We start from the raw sequence: 12,505 nt of genomic DNA, 5'->3' as shown, positions 1-12,505 counted from the left end.
ATGCACCCCAAAATGATCCTCCTTCTCCCGCTTCTGATCTTTCATTAATAAACAAGAGATAAAAGATCAAATGAGATGAGAGAGGTTTGCGCAGCCTTAGATTTTTCCCCTTTTTTTCTTAATTGTTTTGTAGGTACCCAGAGGTAACACTTGGCCCCCCCACAAAAAAAGGGGTGGGTCGGGTATGGGTACTGTTCACACAAGTCTTACACATATTAACCCGTACTCGTAAAAATTACCTGAGTACGAGTGGACCCTCGGGTACAATACCTATTTTTTCGGGTCTACTTATCAATATCTATTTTCATCGTTGGATCTTGATAACGGGGTCATCATGAGGCCTTGAACCAAGATCAAGGATAAACAATGGGGGCAATTGCATACCAACACATAGACTTTGGTCTCACCAAAAAATGTTAAGATTTTTAGATAAAGTATATCTATTTTATCCCTTAAAAATGTATTTCATTCATCAAATTTCACCCTTTGATCCCTCAAATACAGTTTCTTGGATGATTTATTGATAATTACATTTTTTTTTAAATTTTAAGTTATGCAATAAAAGTCTTACTCATTTTCATGCCAATTTCATTTTTGAGACATTCTTCAAAGAATAATATTAGTGAGTATTGGAGTAAATACTTATGCTGAGCTCTAATTTACAAGCTTAACCTTATAGTTGGAGTGACAACTTAACAACTGAGTTAAACTTTTTATACAAATTCACTTAAATCAAACTAATGTGTTTTAATATGTTTGAATAATTAAAAATTAAAAATATATATATGTATTGGGACCACTCTTAAATATCATTGGATTCACTTATTGGATTGAAATGATATTTAACTGATAAAAATTAATCTAACAACGATTAAGCATAGTTATGAAATAATAAATATCATAATGTCCTGATTAAAAATTACTCTATAAACAAATTAATGTATTTGATATGTTAAAAAAAAAATATTGTCATATCAATTTGTGAGAAATGATTTGATGTATGATTACATTTACACAATCAATTTGTGAGAAATGATTTGATGTATGATTACATTTACACAATGTAACATTACTCTTCTCAAAAATAATGAAAACCATTTATCATCTTTTTGCTATTACTTTAACATTCAATACTGGATCAAATTACAATTAAGTGCTTGAATAATGAGATTTAATCTTGTAATGGACAACTATTGATAAGCTAATTAATATTACAAATAAGGAATGGGCAAAAATACTTACCTCCCAACTTTATTAAAAATTATCACTCAAATGGCAAGTAATACCATTTCTATCAAACTACCCCAAAACTTTTCCAAAATACATCATTCACACCCCTTAAACGTACTAGACCAATACAATGTTAAGTCACCACCTACTAGCTTGAACTTTTAGGTGGTATAACAACTTAACAAAATTAAAGCTTTTAAGTGAGATAGGAACTCAATATGGTATCAGAGTCAAAAGTCTAAAGTTTAAATGCTCACATTCAACTAAATAAAAGAAAAAAAAATTAAAAATCTAATTTCATGTGAGGGGGCCTATTGGACTAATATAACATTGAGTCTTTATCTACTAGCTTAAACTTTTAAGTGGGATGATAATTTAACAATACCTAACGTCATCTGATTTCTGCTAAATCTTTAGTGAGAATTGTCTAATTGACATCTAAACTGTAATTAAATAACATGTCATCTATTTTAATAAAGAAATTACAATAAACCCCTAAAACTTATTGAAAGTAGACTAAATTGACCTAAACATTAACCCTAAACCTAATCCACATCCAACCCACACGAAACCCCCAACTTGGAGAGAGGTCGCGACCTTGCAAGGTGGTGGCAGCCTCNCGTCATCTGATTTCTGCTAAATCTTTAGTGAGAATTGTCTAATTGACATCTAAACTGTAATTAAATAACATGTCATCTATTTTAATAAAGAAATTACAATAAACCCCTAAAACTTATTGAAAGTAGACTAAATTGACCTAAACATTAACCCTAAACCTAATCCATATCCAACCCACACAAAACCCCCACCTTCGAGAGAGGTTGCAACCTTGCAAGGTGGTGGCGACCTCTAGCGGGACCACGGCCTTGCGAGGTGGTGACGATTACCTCAATTTAGGTTGTGACCTTGCTATTAAATAACAATTTTCTCCTATAAAATCTAGGAGAAGTATGACAACATTAGGTTTCGAGGGTGTGAATGATGTATTTCTCAATAGTTCTAGGGGAGTTTATTAAAATGACAATAGTTGTTGATTTTTAATAAATGTGGGAGGTAATTGATTTTTAATAAATGTGGGAGGTAATGACAAATGTGTTATATATATATATATATATATATATATATATATATATTACAACAAAAGTAACATGCAAAGGTTTCGAGGGTGTGAATGATGTATTTCTCAATAGTTCTGGGGGAGTTTATAAAATCACAATAGTTGTTGATTTTTAATAAATGTGGGAGGTAATTGATTTTTAATAAATGTGGGAGGTAATGACAAATGTGCTATATATATATATATATATATATATTACAACAAAAGTAACATGCAAAAAGTATTGTCAAAGGTAAACAGTAACATTAATGAGTATGCTATTACAGCCCATGTCACTAAAAAATGAGGTTTTGGTAACACTTTTACGTTATTACTAATTATTTTGTGTTATAAATGAGGTTTCGGTAACACTTAAAACTTGTTATAAATTAGTTTTTGTAACATTCTTAAACTATTATGGGTATGTTTAGATCATATAATATTTTATTATATAAAGATGTTATATTAATGAAAAGATTTATCACCTTAAAGATTATTATGAATGTTTAGGAAAATGTGTTTAGTTAGTTCGAATGAATTGAGGAGCATATTATATTTATATGGGTGGGTATATTATATAAATTACAAAATTGCCCTCTTTAAATGCTAATATATTATTATTTTTAAAATCATTTTTTTTAACACCCTACATTTCAAATTATGCTAAAACATCCCAACCATACAAAACTTTAATTTATAACAAAATCAGCCCCACCCACCTCGAGCCATTGTCGACAGCCAACCGATGGTTGACAGGATGGTGCACAACTGGCCGTATATGGTCGGTCATGCGCCAGAAAAGCCATTCCAACTGTGAATCTATTGTTTCACGACCAAATATGTGGTTGTGAAACGGCTATAGAAACGATTGGAAACGGTCTTACCGACCAAGTCCTATAGGTTGTGTGCCAATACGACAACTAACGACGGCGATGGTGGCCGACGATGGTCTTGGATAGCTAGGGATATTTTATTTACTTTTAAGTTTTAAACTTTTGTTTTACTAAGGTGTTTTAACTAAATTCTCAAATGTAGAGAGTTGGACTAATGATTATTTAGTAGGCATTTACGGACAATTGTATCTGAAATGGTATTTAATTAAGGGTAAAATAGATATAAAACTTAGATTACCTGATAATCTTTTAATAACACCTCAGAGGGAGAGTAACGGATTACCCCCTACATTACCAACAGTAAACACTATTACAACAAAAAATACCTATAATATTTTATTACTTACAAACCAAATAACATAATCTTCTAAATAAACGAAGATTACCCCCATTATTTTATATGACCTCAATCCAAACACACCTTATAGGTTAATTTTTTGTAGCATCCTTAAAATGTTATAGATAACAAATCTATAGCATATTTTAAATGTTGTAGATAGGTTTTCCGTAATATTGTTAAGATGCTGTAGAAAAGTTTTTAATAACATTTTAAAAGTGCTACCAAAGCTTTTAAAGATGCTAGAGATAGGTATTCCTTGCATTTTCTAAATGTTACAAAATTATTTTCCATAACATTTTAAAAGTGCTATAAATGTTACAAAATTATTTTCCATGGCATATATAAATACTAGTATAGTTGTTACTTTTATAATACAAATTACAAGTAATGGTACACTAACCTTGATTGAAACAATTTTATAACTCTAATGATAAATTTTTAAAACCACATTTCATTGATAAACCTTCATACACAAAAAGCTTCATATATGTCTAACAAAAAGACACCCATCATTCTTTACATCATATATAATACCTAGATGATTGGAAACTTAACTATGAACAATAGTTAATACTTTCCAATCATTCAAAAAATCTATAAACAAAAACCACATATATCATCTTCAATTCCCATGTGCTACCATTTTTACCAAAAAAGTCTTCAATTTTTACAACCTCTAAAACCATCAAAGCAAAATCATCTTCAATTCCCATGTGTATGCTCAAGGATGACATTACATATATTGCAAATTCAAGGAAAAATGAAAACAAAAGCAACCCAAATATTTAATGGAAAACAAGGAGGAAAAGAACATATTTAAATCTCTAACTTCAGAATGACCAATCCTAAAAATTTCCACCAGACAAGTTTAAATGATTTAACAATATTTCTTCAAAATGAAGTGTTATCGAAGTTTTCCCTCCCATTTTTCTTAATCATATGTTCTAGGAAGCATGAAAGTATCAATAAGAATGCAGAATCAACAAAACTTATCTCTAAATCATATCATACCAACAACTCCTAAAAGTGACGAGACAATGGAAAAGAAATTACCTGAAATTAGTTTGGAAAAGCCATGACAACTTTTACAACTGCTGAAATAAAGTATATGTACTGCATTTGCAAAGACCCTTCATTTCATTCAGCTCACAGTATGCCATCTGAAGATCAATAGAAGCTGCTTTATGCGCAAAAGTCCAAACTTAAAAATATACCACTACCAACAGTGTGAGCTATATGAGTTAAAGCTATTCTCATATTTTTAGGCCAACAATGGTGATGAACGTACCAACTAGCTAGCAGGGTGTACATGTAAAAAATGTGCTTCAATATCCCACATAAATCTTTCCTACACTCAATTATAATCTCCCCCACTTCTCTGCGACCAAGAAATCAATGATCATAGAACACAAAACTAAAGAATGATAAATAAATAAAGATAGGCAATAAAGATAGACCAGACCAGAATAGTTAAAGCTATTCACATTCTTATTATATAATGGTTTCGCCCACAACATTCTGCCGAAAAGCAAATAAGCCAATAATCCCCCCTTTTCTTGTTTCTCAAAGAATATATTTGCATCCCACTTCCCCTCGTCCCTTTCTTTAATCATATAAAACCATCAAAGTTATTTAGACTAACCACCTTGACACATAGAATGTGTATTTGAAGGAAATTCCCTATCGTTTTGATCTGTAAATGGGATGGAGTAAGCTAATTCTTCTAGCTCCCATGCCACTCCTTTAGTGGCGACGCAATCTCTCTCTGGTTAATTATAATTACACAAGATCGTATTAATTGTTAATTAAGATGTAGCTGACACATGGATTTAGACCACTCTCAGTATTTTGAACGCATATCTTTTGATAACATCTTTGTATAATTAAATAAATAATTTAAAGTCATAAAATAATGCCTAATGAAGATATGGATCTCAACCAAACTTTACAAAAATTGTAAACAAAAAAGCTTGAGATACGGTGCCAATTCTTTTGTACTTGGTCACATGAAAAAGAAATTAAAAAATAAATAAATCAAATGCTCGAGTCCAAAAAATACACTTAATATTTGAATCATCGACAAACTTCAATGGAACCAGTTGATAGAAAAGAAAAATGCTTCATTCTTTAGTTGTTCAATGTCTGCTCAACCCTATTTACCAACCTTCATTGAAACTATATACTTGATGGAATAATTATGGATCTATCATGCAGCGTATGAGGATGTTGATTCACAGCTTAATGAAGTTCATTATGTCTATTGTGTATAACGTAAACGATAAACCCAATTAATTAATACAATTTTTAATTAAAGACTCCATCCAACGTAAAAGAAAGTAACAGGCCTCTCCAAATACATATTCAGATACATATTACAAGTAGCTATCATATTTAACATATGCATTATGCATACTCAATTAAAAAGCGGCCGGAAAGATTCATAATCTATGTACAACTTAAAGGTGACTGACTATCTGCCCAACAAAAGGAAGTCTTAACCCCACCGAGGATCTCACAGCGATTTATGCACAAGATTTATAGCACCCAAAACCATAGCGCTTTTACTTTCAAACTGAATATGGTAATAGAAATGACAAAAGAAGATTAAAATAAAAAATAAAAAATAAATTAAAAAGTTACCTTAAGGTGGAAATGAGGTGGGAAAATGAAGTTTTTGAGGAGTTGCGAGTGAGAGAGATGGCTTGGGCTGAGAAAGCATAGCAGCAGCCATTGCAAAGAAGACCAAAAGACGCTGGAAGCTGCCGGCGACCGGTGACATAATTACTCCAAAACTTGGTGGAAGATAGATCTGATCACGGGGAGTCCAAATATGTGGCTTGGGAGACGAAATGGCACCGAAAAGCGAGCGAAGTCACACCGGGAAGGTGAAGAGTCATGGCAGCGGGAACGGCGATTCCGGCCAGATCTAGCGTCAACGGAGCTTGGAGAATGTAAATCTGAGCTAAGGGAGCATGGATCGGCCACTAGGGTGTCCAGATGTCGCCGGAAAATGGCGAAATCTCGCCGGGAAGTCGAACGGTCGCGGTTGAGGGGAGACGAACGGTCACCGGCAACGGGAAACTTGGGTGATGATGGCTGGCGGTGGGAGAAGCTGAAGGAACGCCGGAATTTGAAGATGAAGGATCGCCGGAAAATGGACGGACTTCGGGTGAATGGGTTTTGCTTTTGCGCAACCATCCTTCTTTCTTTTTATACTATTTGTAACATATTTAGTTTGGTCCTACGTTAAAAGTGACGGCTCCGTTTTGGTTGCCGGGAATACTACTTTTAGTATTCTCAGAAAAGTTAAACAGTAAAATACCTAAAAACTTTGGCTTCGTTTGGTTGGATTTTGGGAATACTACTTTTAGTATTCCCAAAAAAGTTAAACAGTAAAATACCCAAAAATTCTTGGCTTCGTTTGGTTGGATTTTGGGAATACTACTTTTAGTATTCCCAAAAAAGTTAAACAGTAAAATACCCAAAAACTCACAATATTATTCAACTTTATTCAACATTTTTTAAACCCCCTAAATTTGTTAATTCAATTAAATACCCCTAAATATTTTTAATGTTTTTGTTACGGCGACTCCGGCCACCCTCCGGCGGTGGTGGCCGGCTGTCCGTATTTGAGTTTGGGTTTTGGGTGTTTTTGTTAACTTTTAATGTTTTATTATAAGGGGTGTTTTGTAGAAAAAACAAACATAGGGGGTATTTTATAATTTGTAAATCCTACATCGTAATACCCGCCCAATTCAACTGGCTCCGTTTGGTTCAAAATTTGGGAGTTTTGGGAAAAGTTTTTTGAAAAAAGTTAAAAAAAAGTTGAATTGGGCGGGTATTACGATGTAGGATTTATAAATTAATAAAATACCCTATATATTTATTTTTTTACAAAATACCCCCTATAATAAAACATTAAAAGTTAACAAAAATACCCCTAACCCACCCTCAAACACCCCCAGTCGGCCACCACCACCGGAGGTGGCCGAAGTCACCTTATGGGCGCATGACCGGCAAGATTTTGGCCGTCAACCGCTAGATCTGACCATATTTGCTCTCAACGACGGCCAACAAACGGTCGTCGTTGATGGTCAACGACGACCGTTTGTTGGCTGTCGTGACCGACTGTTACGGCCAAAGATCTGGCCGTCAACGGCCAGATCTTTGGCCTTAGATCTGGCCTTTTCCGGCCAGATCCACTGTGGATCTGGTCGGAAAAGGCTAGATCGGCGCACTACCGGCCAGATTCAGCCGGTAGTGCGCCATCCTACCAGATTCCGGCCATTTTCCGATGGTGGTGGCCGGAATCTGGTAAATGTGGATTATTGGGGTGTTTTGTAATTTAAAAAAAAAATATTTAGGGGTATTTAATTAAATTATCAAATTTAAGGGGTTTAAAAAAAGTTGAATAATATTGGGAGTAGTATTCCCAAAAATCTGAGTTTTTGGGTATTTTACTGTTTAACTTTTTTGGGAATACTAAAAGTAGTATTCCCAAAACTGAAACAAACGCAGCCTTTTTTTTAACTTTTTTCAGAAAACTTTTCCCAAAAACACCCAATTGTGAACCAAACGAAGCCGATAATATTAACCCCAAATGATGTGTATTCGACCCCTAAACATTAAAAATGCCGGCTCCGTTTGGTTCATTATTGGGTAGTTTTTAGAATAATCTTTTGAAAAAAGTTAAATTTAGTGAGTATTACGATATAGAATTTTAAAAATTAACATAAATACCCTTATGTTTATTTATTTACTTAACACCCCTATAATAAAATATTCAAAATTAACAAAAACACTCTTAATCCACTCATAAATACGGACAGCTGGCCACCACCCCCGGAGGGTGGTCGGAGTTGCCATATCGAAGTATGACTAGCTCAATCTTTCTGGTCGTAAGCCGATATGGCCTTTTCCAGTCAGATCTAACCGCATTTGGTCGTCGACGACGACGAAAGATATGGTCGTCGTTGATGGTCAACGACGACCATATCTTGGCCATCGTTGACGACTGTCTACGGCCAAAGATCTGGCCGTTGATGGCCAGATCCAACGTGGATTTGGCCAGAAAATGCTAGATCGTCGCACTACTGGCCAAATTCAGCCGGTAGTGCGCCATTACACCAAATTCCAGCCAGTTTCCGGCGATGGTGGCCGGAATCTGGTAAATTTGGGTTGCTGAGGTGTTTTTGTCAATTTTTAAAAAACATTTAGGGGTTGTTTAGTTAAATTAACAAATTTAGGGGGTTTAAAGGAAATTGAATAATTTAGAATTATATTTTGGAAATAGGTGAACCAAAGTTAACGGCTTCGTTTGGTTCACAATTGGATGTTTTTGGAAAAAGTTTTTTGAAAAAAGTTTAAAAAAAGTTGAATTGGGCGGGTATTACGATGTAGGATTTATAAATTTAAAATACCCCCTATGTTTGTTTATTTACAAAATACCCCATATAATAAAACATTAAAAGTTAACGAAAATACCCCCACCCCAATCTCAAATACGGAAAGCCGGCCACCACAGCCGGAGGGTGGTCGGATTCGTCGTATCGGCGCATGACCGGCTGGATCTTGCTGGTCGTGCGCCGATACGACGAATCCGGCCACCCTCTGGCTGTGCGCCGATATGGACTTTTTCGGCCAGATCCACGGTGGATCTGGCCGTATTTGCTCGTCAACGACGGCCAACAAATGGTCGTCGTTAATGGTCAACGACGACCGTTTGTTGGCGGTCGTTACCGACTGTTACAGTCAAAGATCTGGCCTTTTCCGGCTAGATCCACTGTGGATCTGATCGGAAAAGGCTAGATCGGCGTACTACCAGCCAGATTCAGCCGGTAGTGCGCCATCCTAACAGTTTCCGGCCATTTCCCAGCAGTGGTGGCCGGAATCTGGTAAATGTGGATTATTGGGGTGTTTTTGCAATTTTTAGAAAAATATTTAGGGGTATTTAATTAAATTATCAAATTTAAGGGGTTTAAAAAAAGTTGAATAATATTAAGAGTAGTATTTCCAAAAATCAGAGTTTTTAGGTATTTTACTGTTTAACTTTCTTGGGAATACTAAAAGTAATATTCCCAATTGGCAACCAAACGAAGCCAACTTTTTTTGGAAAACTTTTGGGAAAACTATAGGCTCCGTTTGGTTCACAATTTTGTTTTTCGGGAAAAGTTTTTTGAAAAAAGTTAAAAAAAAGTTGAATTGGGCGGGTATTACGATGTGGGATTTGTAAATTTAAAATACCCCCTATGTTTGTTTTTTTACAAAATACCCCCTATAATAAATATTAAAAGTTAACAAAAACACCCTCAACCCACCCTCAAATACGGACAGCCAGCCACCACCGCCGAAGGGTGGTCGGAGTCACCGTATCGGTGCATGACCGGCTGGATCTTGCCTGTCGTGCGCCGATATAGCTTTTTCCAGTCAGATCCATGGTGGATCTGGCCGGCAAAGGCCAAATCTACGGCTAGATCTGGCCATTGACGGCCAGATCTAACCGTATTTGCTATTCAACGACGACCAACAAACAATCGTCATTGATGGTCAAAGACGACCGTTTGTTGGCCGTCGTTACCGACTGGTTACGGCCAAAGATCTGGCTGTCAACGGCCAGATCTTTGGCCTTAGATCTGACCTTTTCCTCCCAAATCTACTGTGGATCTGGCCAGAAAAGGCTAGATCGGCGCACTATCGGCCAGATTCAACCGGTAGTGCACCATCTTACCAGATTCCGGCCATTTTCCGGCAATGGTGGCCAGAATCTGGTAAATGTGGATTGTTGGGGTATTTTTATAATTTTTTAAAAAATATTTAGGAGTATTTAATTAAATTAACAAATTTAGGAAGTTTAAAAAAAAGTTGAATAATATTGAATAATATTGTGAGTTTTTTGGTATTTTATTGTTTAACTTTTTTGGGAATACTACTTTACTGTTTAACTTTTTTGGGAATACTAAAAGTAGTATTCCCAAAATGCAACCAAATGAAGCCATAATAGTTTTTCCAATATATGAACCAAACGAAGGGTCGCCGGCAAATGGACGGACTTTGGGTGAATGGGTTTCGCTTTTGCGCAACCATCCATCTTTCTTTTTATACTACTTGTAATATATTTAGTTTGGTCCCTACATAAAAAGTGATAATATTAACCCCAAATGATGTGTATTCTACCCCTAAACATTAAAAATGCCATGTTAATGGGAATAATATTTCCTTTCCTGCTCAATAATTAGGTTTATAATAATACTTTTAAAATATTATTGTATTTTAATTATATGGTAATATTATAAAAAAAATTAGTGTATTATTAGATCTATTGTAACACTTTAAAAATGTGGTAAATATATATTAATAACATTTAAAAAAAAAAGTTACCATTAATATAAAATATGTTATAAAAAATTAAAGAAAAATGTTATCATAATATTTTAACATCAAGTATTACCATAGATAGTTTACAATAACACTTGAAGGAAAAGTGATACTATTCAATATTACCGTAGGTCATTTTTGTTACAGTTTCAACTTATAGACCAACTTTCCGGGAGCATTAGTACAGTTAAGAATTCAAGCTTTTTTCTCCTATATATGCATTATTTTTGTAATAGTATTTGAGTTTCATTGATTATTACAATTTTCTTTCTAACTTTCTTGTTGCTCTGAGTTTCCACCATTGCCTTTCAATATTCCCGAAACCTCAACAGTGCTTCATATTTGGTCTTCAAGATATACATCCACAATTTTCTTGGGAAATCATCAGTGAAATTTATGAAGTACATACCTCCACCCAAACATTTTGATTTTCATTAACTAACTCGAATAACATGCGTGGCTCTTTTATGAGGCCGTTGATACAAAACGTGCGTTTCTTACACATTTTGATTTCTGACACTTTAACCCTGACAATTACTGTAGTCCTCACTGCTTTCTAATATTACATTTTAAGCCGGACTACTCCTAAGCTAATATCTTGACAATAAAGCAATTAATGCCATTTTACATTTTCTAAATTTTAAATTAGTTAATTAAAATTGTGCTTAATGTTAAACAAGTTTGATTATTTTATCAATTGTAGGTGAAGTTTGACGTCTCTTTTCTAGAAAACATCAATGATGATATAGACTTCAGTGTCAATCTAGCCAAAGAACAATCCGTGATCGTTCTACCAGGCGAGAAATCACGACTAGAAAGTAGAAACACTGACTACCGCGAGGTCCGCGACACAGGACTGGTGCCGACATAGCCAATTTTTGCGTAGCCAGCAATATACTCCTATGCGGTAATGAGTGTTGGAAAAATCTTTTGGTGCATGCAAGAGCCTCTAGTATAAAAATATTTGCATTAAAAATTGTAATTGTCAACTTAATATTATTTTGTAGGGATTATCGTGGGATTGAAGAATTGGCTTTGTATAAGTTTTGCTGATAACTAGGGCTGCCAAAAAAAAAAAAAAAAAAACCAAGAATCAAATCGAATTGCAAAACCGCACCAAAACCAGTCCAAAAAACTGGTTAACTGGAAAATCAGTTTCGGTTTCGGTTTAAAAAAATGGTCAAACTGCTTATTCAATTCGGTTACTAGTTTAGGCATTTTTCCAAACCAGTTAATCGAAAGTGGTTTTTTGAGCCAGTTATCCTTAAAAATTAAAAAAATATATTATAATATATCCTAAACCTAAAAGTCTAGGCTTCATTTGGTTGCCAATTGAGAATACTACTTTTAGTATTCCCAAAAAAGTTAAACAGTAAAATACCCAAAAACTCTGATTTTTGGGAATACAACTCTCAATATTATTCAACTTTTTAAAAACCCCTTAAATTTGATAATTTAATTAAATACCCCTAAATATTTTTTAAAAAATTGCAAAAACACCCCAGTAATCCACATTGACCAGATTACGGCCACCACTGCCGGAAAATGGCCAGAATCTGTTAGGATGGCACA

General features: G+C 34.5%; 1 long non-coding RNA gene across 1 annotated transcript; it reads right to left on the bottom strand.

Annotated features, from left to right (window-relative positions):
• Nucleotides 1-4,008: 4,008 nt before the first annotated feature.
• Nucleotides 4,009-6,769, bottom strand: LOC116109465. Its single transcript, XR_004124766.1, has 2 exons — nucleotides 6,200-6,769; nucleotides 4,009-4,937 (listed from the first exon to the last, which is right to left on the bottom strand). It is a non-coding gene; the product is annotated as an uncharacterized LOC116109465 (long non-coding RNA).
• Between the last annotated feature and the right edge of the window lie 5,736 nt (nucleotides 6,770-12,505).

This window comes from Pistacia vera, unplaced genomic scaffold, assembly GCF_008641045.1.
Source record: "Pistacia vera cultivar Batoury unplaced genomic scaffold, PisVer_v2 Contig58, whole genome shotgun sequence".
NCBI classification, from domain to species: Eukaryota; Viridiplantae; Streptophyta; class Magnoliopsida; order Sapindales; family Anacardiaceae; genus Pistacia; species Pistacia vera.
Note: the sequence above shows the minus strand (reverse complement) of the source record. Positions and strands in the feature narration are given on the sequence as shown.